Source organism: Electrona antarctica, assembly GCF_951216825.1.
Source record: "Electrona antarctica genome assembly, chromosome: 20".
Taxonomy (NCBI): Eukaryota; Metazoa; Chordata; class Actinopteri; order Myctophiformes; family Myctophidae; genus Electrona; species Electrona antarctica.
Genome location: NC_136801.1, coordinates 2092192 through 2107849, shown reverse-complemented (window position 1 = coordinate 2107849; position 15658 = coordinate 2092192). Strand labels below are relative to the sequence as shown.

Here is a 15658-nt window from a genome sequence, read left to right as displayed (position 1 = left end):
ATATACAGCGAGAAACGAGGGATCAATTCTAGTAGAGCTGCAGTGGAACGTTTTCCAGTTGTTTATGAGTGTATACTTGGTTTAAGTGGACATGAACGAAACGAGTCATTCTGGTGAGGAACATCCAGTTGTTTATGAGCGTATACTTGGTTTAAGTGGACATGAACGAAACGAGTCATTCTGGTGAGGAACATCCAGTTGTTTATGAGCGTATACTTGGTTTAAACGGACATGAACGAAACGAGTCATTCTGGTGAGGAACATCCAGTTGTTTATGAGCGTATACTTGGTTTAAGTGGACATGAACGAAACGAGTCATTCTGGTGAGGAACATCCAGTTGTTTATGAGCGTATACTTGGTTTAAACGGACATGAACGAAACGAGTCATTCTGGTGAGGAACATCCAGTTGTTTATGAGCGTATACTTGGTTTAAGGGGACATGAACGAAACGAGTCATTCTGGTGAGGAACATCCAGTTGTTTATGAGCGTATACTTGGTTTAAACGGACATGAACGAAACGAGTCATTCTGGTGAGGAACATCCAGTTGTTTATGAGCGTATACTTGGTTTAAGTGGACATGAACGAAACGAGTCATTCTGGTGAGGAACATCCAGTTGTTTATGAGCGTATACTTGGTTTAAGTGGACATGAACGAAACGAGTCATTCTGGTGAGGAACATCCAGTTGTTTATGAGCGTATACTTGGTTTAAACGGACATGAACGAAACGAGTCATTCTGGTGAGGAACATCCAGTTGTTTATGAGCGTATACTTGGTATAAGTGGACATGAACGAAACGAGTCATTCTGGTGAGGAACATCCAGTTGTTTATGAGCGTACTTGGTTTAAACGGACATGAACGAAACGAGTCATTCTGGTGAGGAACATCCAGTTGTTTATGAGCGTATACTTGGTTTAAACGGACATGAACGAAACGAGTCATTCTGGTGAGGAACATCCAGTTGTTTATGAGCGTATACTTGGTATAAGTGGACATGAACGAAACGAGTCATTCTGGTGAGGAACATCCAGTTGTTTATGAGCGTACTTGGTTTAAACGGACATGAACGAAACGAGTCATTCTGGTGAGGAACATCCAGTTGTTTATGAGCGTATACTTGGTATAAGTGGACATGAACGAAACGAGTCATTCTGGTGAGGAACATCCAGTTGTTTATGAGCGTATACTTGGTTTAAGTGGACATGAACGAAACGAGTCATTCTGGTGAGGAACATCCAGTTGTTTATGAGCGTATACTTGGTATAAGTGGACATGAACGAAACGAGTCATTCTGGTGAGGAACAGCCAGTTGTTTATGAGCGTACTTGGTTTAAGTGGACATGAACGAAACGAGTCATTCTGGTGAGGAACATCCAGTTGTTTATGAGCGTACTTGGTATAAGTGGACATGAACGAAACGAGTCATTCTGGTGAGGAACATCCAGTTGTTTATGAGCGTATACTTGGTTTAAGTGGACATGAACGAAACGAGTCATTCTGGTGAGGAACATCCAGTTGTTTATGAGCGTACTTGGTATAAGTGGACATGAACGAAACGAGTCATTCTGGTGAGGAACATCCAGTTGTTTATGAGCGTACTTGGTATAAGTGGACATGAACGAAACGAGTCATTCTGGTGAGGAACATCCAGTTGTTTATGAGCGTATACTTGGTTTAAGTGGACATGAACGAAACGAGTCATTCTGGTGAGGAACATCCAGTTGTTTATGAGCGTATACTTGGTTTAAGTGGACATGAACGAAACGAGTCATTCTGGTGAGGAACATCCAGTTGTTTATGAGCGTATACTTGGTTTAAGTGGACATGAACGAAACGAGTCATTCTGGTGAGGAACATCCAGTTGTTTATGAGCGTACTTGGTATAAGTGGACATGAACGAAACGAGTCATTCTGGTGAGGAACATCCAGTTGTTTATGAGCGTACTTGGTATAAGTGGACATGAACGAAACGAGTCATTCTGGTGAGGAACATCCAGTTGTTTATGAGCGTATACTTGGTATAAGTGGACATGAACGAAACGAGTCATTCTGGTGAGGAACATCCAGTTGTTTATGAGCGTATACTTGGTATAAGTGGAGATGAACGAAACGAGTCATTCTGGTGAGGAACATCCAGTTGTTTATGAGCGTATACTTGGTTTAAGTGGACATGAACGAAACGAGTCATTCTGGTGAGGAACATCCAGTTGTTTATGAGCGTATACTTGGTTTAAACGGACATGAACGAAACGAGTCATTCTGGTGAGGAACATCCAGTTGTTTATGAGCGTATACTTGGTTTAAGTGGACATGAACGAAACGAGTCATTCTGGTGAGGAACATCCAGTTGTTTATGAGCGTATACTTGGTTTAAACGGACATGAACGAAACGAGTCATTCTGGTGAGGAACATCCAGTTGTTTATGAGCGTACTTGGTATAAGTGGACATGAACGAAACGAGTCATTCTGGTGAGGAACATCCAGTTGTTTATGAGCGTATACTTGGTATAAGTGGAGATGAACGAAACGAGTCATTCTGGTGAGGAACATCCAGTTGTTTATGAGCGTATACTTGGTTTAAGCGGACATGAACGAAACGAGTCATTCTGGTGAGGAACATCCAGTTGTTTATGAGCGTACACTTGGTTTAAGTGGACATGAACGAAACGAGTCATTCTGGTGAGGAACATCCAGTTGTTTATGAGCGTATACTTGGTTTAAGTGGACATGAACGAAACGAGTCATTCTGGTGAGGAACATCCAGTTGTTTATGAGCGTATACTTGGTTTAAGTGGACATGAACGAAACGAGTCATTCTGGTGAGGAACATCCAGTTGTTTATGAGCGTACTTGGTATAAGTGGACATGAACGAAACGAGTCATTCTGGTGAGGAACATCCAGTTGTTTATGAGCGTACTTGGTATAAGTGGACATGAACGAAACGAGTCATTCTGGTGAGGAACATCCAGTTGTTTATGAGCGTATACTTGGTATAAGTGGACATGAACGAAACGAGTCATTCTGGTGAGGAACATCCAGTTGTTTATGAGCGTATACTTGGTATAAGTGGAGATGAACGAAACGAGTCATTCTGGTGAGGAACATCCAGTTGTTTATGAGCGTATACTTGGTTTAAGTGGACATGAACGAAACGAGTCATTCTGGTGAGGAACATCCAGTTGTTTATGAGCGTATACTTGGTTTAAACGGACATGAACGAAACGAGTCATTCTGGTGAGGAACATCCAGTTGTTTATGAGCGTATACTTGGTTTAAGTGGACATGAACGAAACGAGTCATTCTGGTGAGGAACATCCAGTTGTTTATGAGCGTATACTTGGTTTAAACGGACATGAACGAAACGAGTCATTCTGGTGAGGAACATCCAGTTGTTTATGAGCGTACTTGGTATAAGTGGACATGAACGAAACGAGTCATTCTGGTGAGGAACATCCAGTTGTTTATGAGCGTACTTGGTATAAGTGGACATGAACGAAACGAGTCATTCTGGTGAGGAACATCCAGTTGTTTATGAGCGTATACTTGGTATAAGTGGACATGAACGAAACGAGTCATTCTGGTGAGGAACATCCAGTTGTTTATGAGCGTATACTTGGTATAAGTGGAGATGAACGAAACGAGTCATTCTGGTGAGGAACATCCAGTTGTTTATGAGCGTATACTTGGTTTAAGTGGACATGAACGAAACGAGTCATTCTGGTGAGGAACATCCAGTTGTTTATGAGCGTATACTTGGTTTAAACGGACATGAACGAAACGAGTCATTCTGGTGAGGAACATCCAGTTGTTTATGAGCGTATACTTGGTTTAAGTGGACATGAACGAAACGAGTCATTCTGGTGAGGAACATCCAGTTGTTTATGAGCGTATACTTGGTTTAAACGGACATGAACGAAACGAGTCATTCTGGTGAGGAACATCCAGTTGTTTATGAGCGTATACTTGGTTTAAGTGGACATGAACGAAACGAGTCATTCTGGTGAGGAACATCCAGTTGTTTATGAGCGTATACTTGGTTTAAACGGACATGAACGAAACGAGTCATTCTGGTGAGGAACATCCAGTTGTTTATAAGCGTATACTTGGTTTAAGTGGACATGAACGAAACGAGTCATTCTGGTGAGGAACATCCAGTTGTTTATGAGCGTATACTTGGTTTAAGTGGACATGAACGAAACGAGTCATTCTGGTGAGGAACATCCAGTTGTTTATGAGCGTATACTTGGTTTAAACGGACATGAACGAAACGAGTCATTCTGGTGAGGAACATCCAGTTGTTTATGAGCGTATACTTGGTTTAAGTGGACATGAACGAAACGAGTCATTCTGGTGAGGAACATCCAGTTGTTTATGAGCGTATACTTGGTTTAAACGGACATGAACGAAACGAGTCATTCTGGTGAGGAACATCCAGTTGTTTATGAGCGTATACTTGGTTTAAGTGGACATGAACGAAACGAGTCATTCTGGTGAGGAACATCCAGTTGTTTATGAGCGTATACTTGGTATAAGTGGACATGAACGAAACGAGTCATTCTGGTGAGGAACATCCAGTTGTTTATGAGCGTATACTTGGTATAAGTGGACATGAACGAAACGAGTCATTCTGGTGAGGAACATCCAGTTGTTTATGAGCGTATACTTGGTTTAAACGGACATGAACGAAACGAGTCATTCTGGTGAGGAACATCCAGTTGTTTATGAGCGTATACTTGGTATAAGTGGACATGAACGAAACGAGTCATTCTGGTGAGGAACATCCAGTTGTTTATGAGCGTATACTTGGTATAAGTGGACATGAACGAAACGAGTCATTCTGGTGAGGAACATCCAGTTGTTTATAAGCGTATACTTGGTTTAAGTGGACATGAACAAAACGAGTCATTCTGGTGAGGAACATCCAGTTGTTTATGAGCGTATACTTGGTTTAAGCGGACATGAACGAAACGAGTCATTCTGGTGAGGAACATCCAGTTGTTTATGAGCGTATACTTGGTTTAAGTGGACATGAACGAAACGAGTCATTTTGGTGAGGAACATCCAGTTGTTTATGAGCGTATACTTGGTTTAAGTGGACATGAACGAAACGAGTCATTCTGGTGAGGAACATCCAGTTGTTTATGAGCGTATACTTGGTATAAGTGGACATGAACGAAACGAGTCATTCTGGTGAGGAACATCCAGTTGTTTATGAGCGTATACTTGGTTTAAGTGGACATGAACGAAACGAGTCATTTTGGTGAGGAACATCCAGTTGTTTATGAGCGTATACTTGGTTTAAGTGGACATGAACGAAACGAGTCATTCTGGTGAGGAACATCCAGTTGTTTATGAGCGTATACTTGGTTTAAGTGGACATGAACGAAACGAGTCATTCTGGTGAGGAACATCCAGTTGTTTATGAGCGTACTTGGTTTAAGTGGACATGAACGAAACGAGTCATTCTGGTGAGGAACATCCAGTTGTTTATGAGCGTATACTTGGTTTAAACGGACATGAACGAAACGAGTCCTTCTGGTGAGGAACATCCAGTTGTTTATGAGCGTATACTTGGTTTAAGTGGACATGAACGAAACGAGTCATTCTGGTGAGGAACATCCAGTTGTTTATGAGTGTATACTTGGTTTAAGTGGACATGAACGAAACGAGTCATTCTGGTGAGGAACATCCAGTTGTTTATGAGCGTATACTTGGTTTAAGTGGACATGAACGAAACGAGTCATTCTGGTGAGGAACATCCAGTTGTTTATGAGCGTACTTGGTTTAAGTGGACATGAACGGAACGAGTCATTCTGGTGAGGAACATCCAGTTGTTTATGAGCGTATACTTGGTTTAAGTGGACATGAACGAAACGAGTCATTCTGGTGAGGAACATCCAGTTGTTTATGAGCGTATACTTGGTTTAAACGGACATGAACGAAACGAGTCATTCTGGTGAGGAACATCCAGTTGTTTATGAGCGTATACTTGGTTTAAGTGGACATGAACGAAACGAGTCATTCTGGTGAGGAACATCCAGTTGTTTATGAGCGTATACTTGGTTTAAGTGGACATGAACGAAACGAGTCATTCTGGTGAGGAACATCCAGTTGTTTATGAGTGTATACTTGGTTTAAACGGACATGAACGGAACGAGTCATTCTGGTGAGGAACATCCAGTTGTTTATGAGTGTATACTTGGTTTAAACGGACATGAACGGAACGAGTCATTCTGGTGAGGAACATCCAGTTGTTTATGAGCGTATACTTGGTTTAAACGGACATGAACGAAACGAGTCATTCTGGTGAGGAACATCCAGTTGTTTATGAGCGTATACTTGGTTTAAGTGGACATGAACGAAACGAGTCATTCTGGTGAGGAACATCCAGTTGTTTATGAGCGTATACTTGGTTTAAGTGGACATGAACGAAACGAGTCATTCTGGTGAGGAACATCCAGTTGTTTATGAGCGTATACTTGGTTTAAGTGGACATGAACGAAACGAGTCATTCTGGTGAGGAACATCCAGTTGTTTATGAGCGTACTTGGTATAAGTGGACATGAACGAAACGAGTCATTCTGGTGAGGAACATCCAGTTGTTTATGAGCGTATACTTGGTTTAAGTGGACATGAATGAAACGAGTCATTCTGGTGAGGAACATCCAGTTGTTTATGAGCGTATACTTGGTTTAAGTGGACATGAACGAAACGAGTCATTCTGGTGAGGAACATCCAGTTGTTTATGAGCGTATACTTGGTTTAAGTGGACATGAACGAAACGAGTCATTCTGGTGAGGAACATCCAGTTGTTTATGAGCGTATACTTGGTTTAAGTGGACATGAACGAAACGAGTCATTCTGGTGAGGAACATCCAGTTGTTTATGAGCGTATACTTGGTTTAAGTGGACATGAACGAAACGAGTCATTCTGGTGAGGAACATCCAGTTGTTTATGAGCGTATACTTGGTTTAAGTGGACATGAACTAAACGAGTCATTCTGGTGAGGAACATCCAGTTGTTTATGAGCGTATACTTGGTTTAAGTGGACATGAACGAAACGAGTCATTCTGGTGAGGAACATCCAGTTGTTTATGAGCGTATACTTGGTTTAAGTGGACATGAACGAAACGAGTCATTCTGGTGAGGAACATCCAGTTGTTTATGAGCGTACTTGGTATAAGTGGACATGATGAAACGAGTCATTCTGGTGAGGAACATCCAGTTGTTTATGAGCGTATACTTGGTTTAAGTGGACATGAACGAAACGAGTCATTCTGGTGAGGAACATCCAGTTGTTTATGAGCGTATACTTGGTTTAAACGGACATGAACGAAACGAGTCATTCTGGTGAGGAACATCCAGTTGTTTATGAGCGTATACTTGGTTTAAGTGGACATGAACGAAACGAGTCATTCTGGTGAGGAACATCCAGTTGTTTATGAGCGTATACTTGGTTTAAGTGGACATGAACGAAACGAGTCATTCTGGTGAGGAACAGCCAGTTGTTTATGAGCGTATACTTGGTTTAAGTGGACATGAACTAAACGAGTCATTCTGGTGAGGAACATCCAGTTGTTTATGAGCGTATACTTGGTTTAAGTGGACATGAACGAAACGAGTCATTCTGGTGAGGAACATCCAGTTGTTTATGAGCGTATACTTGGTTTAAGTGGACATGAACGAAACGAGTCATTCTGGTGAGGAACATCCAGTTGTTTATGAGCGTACTTGGTATAAGTGGACATGATGAAACGAGTCATTCTGGTGAGGAACATCCAGTTGTTTATGAGCGTATACTTGGTTTAAGTGGACATGAACGAAACGAGTCATTCTGGTGAGGAACATCCAGTTGTTTATGAGCGTATACTTGGTTTAAACGGACATGAACGAAACGAGTCATTCTGGTGAGGAACATCCAGTTGTTTATGAGCGTATACTTGGTTTAAGTGGACATGAACGAAACGAGTCATTCTGGTGAGGAACATCCAGTTGTTTATGAGCGTATACTTGGTTTAAGTGGACATGAACGAAACGAGTCATTCTGGTGAGGAACAGCCAGTTGTTTATGAGCGTATACTTGGTTTAAGTGGACATGAACGAAACGAGTCATTCTGGTGAGGAACATCCAGTTGTTTATGAGCGTATACTTGGTTTAAGTGGACATGAACGAAACGAGTAATTCTGGTGAGGAACAGCCAGTTGTTTATGAGCGTATACTTGGTTTAAGTGGACATGAACGAAACGAGTCATTCTGGTGAGGAACATCCAGTTGTTTATGAGCGTATACTTGGTTTAAGTGGACATGAACGAAACGAGTCATTCTGGTGAGGAACATCCAGTTGTTTATGAGCGTATACTTGGTTTAAGTGGACATGAACGAAACGAGTCATTCTGGTGAGGAACATCCAGTTGTTTATGAGCGTATACTTGGTTTAAACGGACATGAACGAAACGAGTCATTCTGGTGAGGAACATCCAGTTGTTTATGAGCGTATACTTGGTTTAAGTGGACATGAACGAAACGAGTCATTCTGGTGAGGAACATCCAGTTGTTTATGAGCGTATACTTGGTTTAAACGGACATGAACGAAACGAGTCATTCTGGTGAGGAACATCCAGTTGTTTATGAGCGTATACTTGGTTTAAGTGGACATGAACGAAACGAGTCATTCTGGTGAGGAACATCCAGTTGTTTATGAGCGTATACTTGGTTTAAACGGACATGAACGAAACGAGTCATTCTGGTGAGGAACATCCAGTTGTTTATGAGCGTATACTTGGTTTAAGTGGACATGAACGAAACGAGTCATTCTGGTGAGGAACATCCAGTTGTTTATGAGCGTATACTTGGTTTAAACGGACATGAACGAAACGAGTCATTCTGGTGAGGAACATCCAGTTGTTTATGAGCGTATACTTGGTTTAAACGGACATGAACGAAACGAGTCATTCTGGTGAGGAACATCCAGTTGTTTATGAGCGTATACTTGGTTTAAGTGGACATGAACGAAACGAGTCATTCTGGTGAGGAACATCCAGTTGTTTATGAGCGTATACTTGGTTTAAGTGGACATGAACGAAACGAGTCATTCTGGTGAGGAACATCCAGTTGTTTATGAGCGTATACTTGGTTTAAGTGGACATGAACGAAACGAGTCATTCTGGTGAGGAACATCCAGTTGTTTATGAGCGTATACTTGGTTTAAGTGGACATGAACGAAACGAGTCATTCTGGTGAGGAACATCCAGTTGTTTATGAGCGTATACTTGGTTTAAGTGGACATGAACGAAACGAGTCATTCTGGTGAGGAACATCCAGTTGTTTATGAGCGTATACTTGGTTTAAGTGGACATGAACGAAACGAGTCATTCTGGTGAGGAACATCCAGTTGTTTATGAGCGTATACTTGGTTTAAACGGACATGAACGAAACGAGTCATTCTGGTGAGGAACATCCAGTTGTTTATGAGCGTATACTTGGTTTATACGGACATGAACGAAACGAGTCATTCTGGTGAGGAACATCCAGTTGTTTATGAGCGTACTTGGTTTAAGTGGACATGAACGAAACGAGTCATTCTGGTGAGGAACATCCAGTTGTTTATGAGCGTATACTTGGTTTAAACGGACATGAACGAAACGAGTCATTCTGGTGAGGAACATCCAGTTGTTTATGAGCGTACTTGGTTTAAGCGGACATGAACGAAACGAGTCATTCTGGTGAGGAACATCCAGTTGTTTATGAGCGTATACTTGGTTTAAGTGGACATGAACGAAACGAGTCATTCTGGTGAGGAACATCCAGTTGTTTATGAGCGTATACTTGGTTTAAGTGGACATGAACGAAACGAGTCATTCTGGTGAGGAACATCCAGTTGTTTATGAGCGTATACTTGGTTTAAACGGACATGAACGAAACGAGTCATTCTGGTGAGGAACATCCAGTTGTTTATGAGCGTATACTTGGTTTATACGGACATGAACGAAACGAGTCATTCTGGTGAGGAACATCCAGTTGTTTATGAGCGTACTTGGTTTAAGTGGACATGAACGAAACGAGTCATTCTGGTGAGGAACATCCAGTTGTTTATGAGCGTATACTTGGTTTAAACGGACATGAACGAAACGAGTCATTCTGGTGAGGAACATCCAGTTGTTTATGAGCGTACTTGGTTTAAGCGGACATGAACGAAACGAGTCATTCTGGTGAGGAACATCCAGTTGTTTATGAGCGTATACTTGGTTTAAACGGACATGAACGAAACGAGTCATTCTGGTGAGGAACATCCAGTTGTTTATGAGCGTATACTTGGTTTAAGTGGACATGAACGAAACGAGTCATTCTGGTGAGGAACAGCCTTATCAGCAGGACAACATGCACGTGTGTGTCCTGCTGATTGTGTTCTGAGCACAACACAGTAACTGACTCCTGTCTGTAGGCTACTGTAGGCTACATGTATTCAAGTACTGAAGTTGAGGTTGTTTTTTATATATATGTCCAATTTTGAATACAATTTACAATTTTACAATTTAGGCATTTAGCAGACGCTCTTAATCCAGAGCGATTTACATTTAGGCAAGAACAAAAGTATGGGAATACATCACATATATAAAATGCATTTATATATGTGATGTATTCCCATACTTTTGTTCTTGCCTAAATGTACGTCTCTAGTCTACATCTCAGAGACAAACATTTTACTTTTTACTACTCCACTACAATTATTTGAAAACTTTTAAGTGAACTAGTCACTTAAAACTTTTCACTTAACTTTTCACTTAAAATATTTGCAATAGTATTACAGAACATATACTTCAACCTCAATCCTACTCAGTACTTTGCCTATTTGAATATAGCAGATGTTAAGCTCACAGTGTGCCGCTTCTGCTATTTTCAAAAGATGTTTATACAGTACATGACAACACACTTTTGAAATGGGACATGTCATACAGTACTGCATAATGAGTGATTTTACTTTTGTTCTTTTCCTCAGGTAAATGTGGAATAGACCAGACTTTTACTTTTACTTGTCTAAATGATAGTATTGATACTTTTACTTAAGTAAAGAAAATGAGAGTATTTCTTCCACCACAACAGGAGATATATCGTACCATCTCATAGTGTGTAACCCACATTCATCACAGCCTGTTCTGGAACTAGATCAGGGGTTCTCAACCCGTGGGTCACGACCCCTCGGGGGGGTCGCCAAATTATTTTAGGGGGTCCCCCAAATTATTTAAAAAAAATAAAATAAAATAAAAGATTTATTTTTAAATTTTATTTTCACTTTTTTTCAAAAATAGCAGACCTACAAGCTCGAGTGGCGCGCTATGAGCTTGTAGATCTGCTATTTTTCAATAGCTAAATTATAACAATGCTTAAAACACCAAAAGGGGTTCCCGCCCAAAATGGTTTAAGGTTATTGTAGCAGTTAATTTATATTGGGGGTCGGGAGAGGGCGGGGCGGGGGTCCCGAGACATTGCCAAAGCATTTCCGGGGGTCCCCGGCCAAAAACGTTGAGAACCCCTGAACTAGATCACAGAACCAGGGCTGCATGCCGTGCCGTGCCGTGCCGTGCCGTGCCCGCCGTGCCGTGCCGTGCCGTGCCGTGCCGTGCCGCGCCGCGCCGCGCCGTGCCGTGCCCCACTTCTGGCTTCATGGAACATTTATGGCATTGATGTGATTACATTTACTCACAGTCAAATTATTGACTTGTCAAACATATAGTCCAATATGTGATCTACATGTGACTTATATTGATTTTAACCTGGCACCACTATTTTCATCATAACTAGCTGATCTACACATACTCATTAGACCCCTTTTCCACCGGTTGGTTCCCAATGGGAACCGGTTCAGTTATTTTTGGTTCTTAGCTCCAAATAGCAAATGAGTGTGCAAAACCATACCTATATTAGATTGTTATCGCCATGAAACTTCCCCAGTTGATTACTTACACTAAGACAATGATTTATTGTATTACAAATTTTATTATTTTTAAATATGCAAATGATCTGCATTATATAAGAAAATATGCATACAAAAAAATACATTTTGAAAAAGCTACTACTGTGGAAGACTTATCATATATTTATTTACTTATCATCATCATCATTCATAATTTTTTGACCGCGGTCGAGATCATGGATTCCACAATGCTACGCCAGACTTCCCGGTCCTTCATTGCAACCCCCAGTTCCTGCCTACTGAAGCATGTGTCCGTATAGCGATGACATCAGGGAACGACAGCTTTCTACCTCTGGTCCGCCCTGAGGCAGGACTATTGAACCTATGAACAATTGTATATAGGTCTAGTTTTTTCCCACCAGTTTTGGAGCTCTGGCTCATGGACTAAGAACCAAAAAGAACTGAACCAAAGAACCAACCGGTGGAAAAGGGGTCACAGACACCACATGTGAGCGGAAGCGTTTGAGAACCACTGATTTAGAAGGTGTTTGTAGAATGGGCCTCATGCAGGTCTGCTGTTGATCTGAAAGTGCTGTTGATCTGCTCTCACCTGCTGCGTCAGCCACCGCTGCCCCGATGATGGCCCCGATGGCTCGGTCTGACACATCCACGGCCATCTGCAAAACAAACGTATACACGTGGGGCGGTGGCTCAGGGGGAGTTGCTGGATGGTAACCGCAAGGTTGCCAGTTCGAACCCTGTGGGCTCCCCCAGAGTTAGTGTCGAAGTGTCCTTGAGCAAGACTCTGAACCCCTAATTGCTCCTGATGTGCTGGTTGGTGCCTTGCATGGTTTCCGCCGCCATTGGTGTGTGAATGTGTGTGTGTGAATGTGTGTGTGAATGGGTGAATGTAATGCACAATCTATGTAAAGCGCCTTGGATAAAGGCGCTATAGAGCGTCACAGTCCCCGCCCCCTCGAGAGACCCGGAAAAGAAATCCCTGTTCATTTTTCTCAGACTTCTCAGAAATTGAATTGAGAGAGAGAGAGAGAGAGAGAGAGAGAGAGAGAGAGAGAGAGAGAGAGAGAGAGAGAGAGAGAGAGAGAGAGAGAGAGAGAGAGAGAGAGAGAGAGAGAGAGAGAGAGAGAGAGAGAGAGAGAGAGAGAGAGAGAGAGAGAGAGAGAGAGAGAGAGAGAGAGAGAGAGAGAGGATAGTTGTTTAGAGTTTACCCTATGAAGTAGGAATGCTAAAGTACCGAAACAATGTAATTCATTAGTAAACTAAATACTGAAATGGTAGACCTACTTACTTGGTATTCACACTTTTTATCATTATCTAGCTGACCATTTCATCACTTTGGGAATGAACTATAACGTCTGTGGGTTTGACATTATACTACACTGATGAAGACATTGATGAAGACAGCACGTTAGCATAACGATGAAGACATTGATGAAGACAGCACGTTAGCATAACGATGAAGACATTGATGAAGACAGCACGTTAGCATAACTATGAAGACACTGATGAAGACAGCACGTTAGCATAACGATGAAGACATTGATGAAGACAGCATGTTAGCATAACGATGAAGACATTGATGAAGACAGCACGTTAGCATAACGATGAAGACACTGATGAAGACAGCACGTTAGCATAACGATGAAGACACTAATGAAGACAGCGCGTTAGCATAACGATGAAGACACTGATGAAGACAGCACGTTAGCATAACGATGAAGACACTGATGAAGACAGCATGTTAGCATAACGATGAAGACACTGATGAAGACAGCACGTTAGCATAACGATGAAGACACTGATGAAGACAGCACGTTAGCATAACGATGAAGACATTGATGAAGACAGCACGTTAGCATAACGATGAAGACATTGATGAAGACAGCACGTTAGCATAACGATGAAGACATTGATGAGGACAGCACGTTAGCATAACGATGAAGACATTGATGAAGAGCATGTTAGCATAACGATGAAGACATTGATGAAGAGAATGTTAGCATAACGATGAAGACATTGATGAAGAGCATGTTAGCATAACGATGAAGACATTGATGAAGAGCATGTTAGCATAACGATGAAGACATTGATGAAGAGCATGTTAGCATAACGATGAAGACATTGATGAAGACAGCACGTTAGCATAACGATGAAGACATTGATGAAGGAAGGAAACTGGCGGGTTCTCCGGATATACCGCGTAGGCTATACTAGCATCACCTGAATGGCATCAATCTTTACAGAAGCCAATCATGCAGCACAGAGGAGGGTTGAATTATTGCTTCTGTCACTAGTGTATATATACGAGTACTTTAATGTTCGTACCACATAGATAGAATCATAGACCCTCACTAGTAGGCCTACTAGTGAGGTATAGTATTTAACTATACAGTGTATGTTCTTACCACATAGACACTCACTACGTACCAGTACTAAACTAGTATGTTCTCACTAGTATACACTATAGTATTAAACTACATGTGTACTTACCACATAGACACTCACTACGTACCAGTACTAAACTAGTATGTTCTCACTAGTATACACTATAGTATTAAACTACATGTGTATTTACCACATAGACACTCACTACGTACCAGTACTAAACTAGTATGTTCTCACTAGTATACAACTACAGTGTACTTACCACAGAAATCCTTTTTCAGCGTCTTCCACTCACTGTCCAGTTTGACTGACGCTGTCAGTTATGTGACATACGGGTGAGGGTGGAGCACTGGAGCACCCACCATCTGGCCAGCTGGCTGATAACACACGCACATGCAGGCACGTGCACGCACACACACACACACACACACACACACACACACACGCAAGCACACAGACACGCACACACGCACTCTGCTGTTGGAGAGAGAGAAAAGGGCCAGGGGCCACATTTGACCAGCAGGGGGCGTGGTCTCCTCCAACACAGCAGAGTGCCATGATGATCAAACTTTACTCCAGTGTGGGAAGAGAAGTTATAATAATAAACTTTATTTGTATAGCACCTTTCATGACATGAAATGCAGCTCAAAGTGCTTTACAGAGCAATGGAGAGAAAAAAAAGAAAAGAAAAGCAAGGCATAAAACATTAAAATAATAGCAGTAATGCAATACAGTGAGGACATAAATAACAAGAAATTTAAAAGATCAATTAAAAGCAAGAGTGTAGAAGTATAGGTATTGAGCTGCGCTTTAAACATGTCTACAGAGGCTGCCTGTGGAAGGTACAGTGGGAGTTTGTTCCACGCCGTTGGCCACTAGAAGCAGAAAGCTGCTTCACCGTGTTTTTTTTAGTTGCCATTTGTTTTTAGGCACAGCGAGCAGGCCAGCAGTGGAAGACCCGACTCACACCTTTACATCTAGCATACAACATTGATTCATGCTAGATGTAAGCAAGATGTAAGTGTCATGGCCGCCCCAATGCATTTCCAATGGAAGTCACATGGTTTGATACAACATTTTGGACTACAAGCTGTTGTATGGCTTTCGGCTGTGTTTCGACTGCCCCCCTCCCCCTCATACAACACAAATGTTGTGTCAAACCATGTGACTCCCATTGGAAATGCATTGCGAGCTTGCATCAGCTATACATCTCATACAACAACAAGCATACATCAATCTGTTGCGACCGTGTGAGTCGCCCCGAAGACTTGAGGGGCGGTTTGGGACATATTTAGGCAGACAGTCATGTAGTACTACTACTCAGATCTTTTA

General features: G+C 41.8%; 1 pseudogene across 1 annotated transcript in view; it reads right to left on the bottom strand.

The window, feature by feature from the left end:
• The window catches only part of LOC306912691 (crystallin J1B-like), a 30404-nt pseudogene extending 15759 nt beyond the window's left edge, over positions 1–14645 (bottom strand). The window contains exons 1-2 of the transcript XR_013792583.1: positions 14589–14645; positions 12531–12597 (exon numbers count right to left, since the gene is read on the bottom strand). The product of XR_013792583.1 is annotated as a crystallin J1B-like (transcript). The remainder of the gene's footprint in view (positions 1–12530; positions 12598–14588) is intronic.
• Between the last annotated feature and the right edge of the window lie 1013 nt (positions 14646–15658).